Source organism: Parus major, chromosome 19 (genome assembly GCF_001522545.3).
Source record: "Parus major isolate Abel chromosome 19, Parus_major1.1, whole genome shotgun sequence".
In the NCBI taxonomy this organism is placed as follows: Eukaryota; Metazoa; Chordata; class Aves; order Passeriformes; family Paridae; genus Parus; species Parus major.
In genome coordinates, this window is record NC_031787.1 from 936,201 (window position 1) to 940,230 (window position 4,030).

At 53.1% G+C, this 4,030-nt stretch overlaps 1 protein-coding gene across 1 annotated transcript in view; it reads right to left on the reverse strand.

The window, feature by feature from the left end:
- The window catches only part of AUTS2 (activator of transcription and developmental regulator AUTS2), a 668,592-nt gene that overhangs the window by 56,172 nt on the left and 608,390 nt on the right, over positions 1-4,030 (reverse strand). The gene's annotated exons all lie outside the window — the stretch shown is intronic.

Below are 4,030 nucleotides of genomic sequence, written 5' to 3' on the forward strand. Positions count from 1 at the left end.
GATTTCCGAAGGCACGGCGCTGTATTTATGCACAGGCAGAGGTGTGTGTGTGTGAATTTGAGGGAAACAAACCAGGAGACAAACCCAGGAATGGCAGAGCCCGTGTCCATCAGGTGGTGCTGTTCGGCTGTGCTCCGCCGCCCTGCAGTGCAGAGATTTCTTTGGAAAAGCTCTGTTTCATAAAGAAATGGGCTTTTTCTCCAACATCAGCCGCACAGACACTGGATCTTTGTACTGCCATTATCCAATACATTCCGACATTGATTTTGCAATGGAGAAGAGTCGTGATTTCCAACCAGACAGCCCAGCCTCAGGAATTTCCACAACTGCAGATTTCTTAATTAATTTTTAAAGTATTTTTGGGATCCCTGCTGTGTGAACATTCGATTTTTACCACCTTCAAAGCAGCGTTGATAACTTAGGTTAGTAATTTTCTAAATTGCTGGTGCAAGCTCTTTGAAAGATAAAGAACGTGTCAGTATTTAGGATCAGCGTGTATTTCCACGTCAGCTTCCTCAGAATCACTGATTTCTGACACCTCGCTGTGTGAATTAATAAACCTTTTCTTTTTCATCACGCCACCTCTATCCACGGAGGTTTTTCCCCTCAATATTGTGTTAGTGGCTTGCCTGTTCCTGCTGTTTCTATGCCAGGGTGCCAGCTCAGCTCTCCACCCATATAAAAAGCTTTATTTCAGTTTCCCACAAAATCACTGATCTGCCCCCTTTAAGAAATTCCAACGGCACAAAACCAGGCAGGGGAGGAACACTGAAAATGTTCATTTTTCAGAGAGCCCGAGCCCAAAAGGACTGAGTTTCTGGCAGCTGTGTTTGGACACACACAACACACACACGGGCAGCTCAGCTCAAACTTCTCCCACCTCTGCACCCACAAAAAACAGAGCTGCTCAATTCCAAACTGCAGCCCAGAGCTGCTGAGAAACAGCACAAACAGCTTGGAAAACACAGGGAAAACGTGCTCAGGAACAGAACACTGCAAACGGGGTTAAAACACAACACTTGAGAAAGATTTTCATTTTTCCCTAGAAACTGTTTTCTTGCTGCCTTCAGGAGCAGTAATTGAAAACACTGTTTGGAAAGCAGGCTGTGGGTTTGTTTATTTTTTTAAAGGGAAGGATTTTCTCAATTCAAAATCAGATAAAAGTCACCAGACAATCAACATATACGTTCGCTACCTCGACTGCACTAAAAACTTGGAAGTGAAACTCCCGATAAATGAGCAGACACAGCTCAGACTGTGCATCACAGCACAGGAATACACTGGAAAAAACTGCCCTCAAGTTAGTGACAGACAAGATTTCTACAATTAATTATTAAAAATAGCCTTATTATTTTTCAGACTTTTAGACAAATTTTACTAGATTACTGCTGGCTTATTTGAAAACCAAGCCGGTGCATTTCGTCTCAATTAAATACCTTGTAAACACTGGATTTATTACCCAATGATGGATTTATTATTCAGTGACGACTTTCTCTAAATTAATGAAAATATGTGAATAATGCAGAAATTGAAGAGATGAAGAAAGCCATGTGCTTTAAAGGGCAGCCCAGTATTAGTCCAACAAGAGGCTCAATGCTTTCCTACCCTTGACAACCAGCCTGCTTAAAAATAATCTTTCCCGGTGAATTTCAGCTGTTGTTGTCTTCTCAAATGCAGCTTTTCTCTGAAGTCAGAACTCTCTGAACCAGTCTTTCTTTTTAGAAATAAAATCCAGTATTAAAAACCAAACAAACTTCTTACAGTTTCAGCTATTACTTTATTTTACTGTTTCAAAACAAAACAGCACAGCTCCGTGTTTCCCATTCGCTTGATTTTTCCAAGCACTACAAAGAGGAAAACATCTTTTTACCAAGTTTGCTCTAACGCCAAGCCTGAACCAAGAGGTTGTTTTTTAAGCCACGGTTTTTCAGGTGCAACCCTTTCCTGTGCCACCGCATACCCCGGTCACAAGCAGGGCTGTGACACCTGCAAGTGGCACACCTCGAACACATTCCTCCGGAGCAGCCCGGCAGGTAATTAACCATGAAACATCCCTCTAAAAAAGGAATATTTTACAAAGACAAAGCTCGTCCAAGAGCGAAGCTCATTCTGCATTAGTGACCACACACAGCCGAATGGAAGAGCAACTTGAAATAACCACACTGCCTGCGTTACCATGAAAATAACCCAAACGCTGGCTGGAACGGGGAGATGAACTTGGCCTGCCCGTTTCCTTACTTAAAAATTGGGTTTTAAATACAAAAACAATTAGGGTGATGTAGCAGCGATACAGAGGCGAGCACAATCTCTGTCAGCAGACACCCAGTGTGCCAATTTCCATGCAAATAATCTTATTTTCCCACAGCTAGTCACATCACGCAACAGCACTAAAGGAACAAAAAAACCCAGCTGATTCAAAAACCCGCAACAACTCGCTACTACCCCAGAAGGATGAAATTCAGTCTCAAACCCTGCTCGGTGCTGACAGGAATCGGCGCAGACAACAAAGTGCCTTTATGTGCGATGTGGCCGAAGCTGGATGTTCCAGCGGCGGAGAGGAGCTCGGCGCTCCCTTCCCTTACACCGGCCAAGGGAAACTCTCTGTTCTCTCCCCTTTATTTATCCTGCCGGGTGTCTCTGGAGCACTCACAGCTCGGGTTATCCGGGGGTATCACTCACGGGGTTATCCGGGGTGCTCTGCCCGAGGAGCATCCCCGGTGTCTCGGGCACGGAGCCGGAGCTGGTGGCACACAGCTCCCTTCCTCGCACTTGGGCCGTTTTCCCTTGCAAATCCCCTCGTTACCAAGCGCAGCTTAATCCTTTCCACCGCGAAATGAAACAAGTCAGCAATCCCTGAGCTTAAAGGAAAAAAAACCACCCAACAAACCGCAGAGAAAAAAATGACCCAAAGAGTATTTTTCCCTCACCGAGGAATGCGCTGCCGTTCGAGGGGATGGATGACTAAAATATTTCCTGTCCAGACAGCGCAGCCTGACTCACTGCTGGCACGGCAGCGGCCCCGCACCTGCCCGCGGCCCCTCCGCTGCTCCCGGCCCGCTCCGCTCCCTCCCTCCGCTGCTCCCGGTCCGGCCCGCTCCGCTCCGCTCCCTCCCTCCGCTGTTCCCGGTCCGGCCCGCTCCGCTCCCTCCCGCCGCTGCTCCCGGTCCGGCCCGCTCCGCTCCGCTCCCTCCCGCCGCTGCTCCCGGTCCGGCCCGCTCCGCTCCGCTCCCTCCCGCCGCTGCTCCCGCTCCGCTCCGCTCCGCTCCCTCCCGCAGCAGGAGCGGCCCCGGCCCGGTGCTTTACCTGCGCTCCGGGGGCTCCGCGGGGCCGGCCCGCGGCTCATGGCGGTGCGGGAGGGACGGGCGTGAGCGGCAACTCCGATCCAGCGCTGCTCTCAGCGTCCCGCGGCCAAACCCCAACTAATCCTCCGCGGGGAGCCGGCTCCGCGGGCCGGGAGCGCGGGCCGCCGGGCGGGCATCCTTCACGGGGCCGCCGAGCTCCTTCCCCGCTCCCGCAAGATGGTTCCCGGCAGGAGCGAGGCGTGCGGGGAGCGCGGAGCTGGCGCTACGCGAGCGGCAGCAGGACAAAGAAAACCATGTGCGGCGGCGGCCGGGGGCAGCGGCGGCACCTCCGGCTGCGGGGCGGTGCGGGGCGGTGCGGCCGCGGCGCCTCCTCCCTCCCTCCGCGGCTCCAGCGCCGGCGGCTGCGCGTCCCTTCCTTCGGGCGGCTTTTTGGGTTCCCTTCCGCCGTTTGCCGGGGCGTTTGGGGGGGGTTGATTGTTTTTGTTTTGCTTAAAAAGTCATGCCCGTCCTCTCCCGAGCCAAAGCGGGCTCCCGCCGGGCGCCGTCCCTCCCGTCGCGGCTGCGCTCAGGTGAATTCCATGGGGGAGAGGCGGCGGCCCGGCCCCGGCCCCTCCGAAACAGCCTCGCAAGCCTGTAATCCCCGCGGGGCGGCCGCTCCGCTCCGCCCGGCCCGGCTGCAGCCGCCGGCCGGACCCCTCTCGCCGCCCGGCTCCGCTCCGCACTGCGCG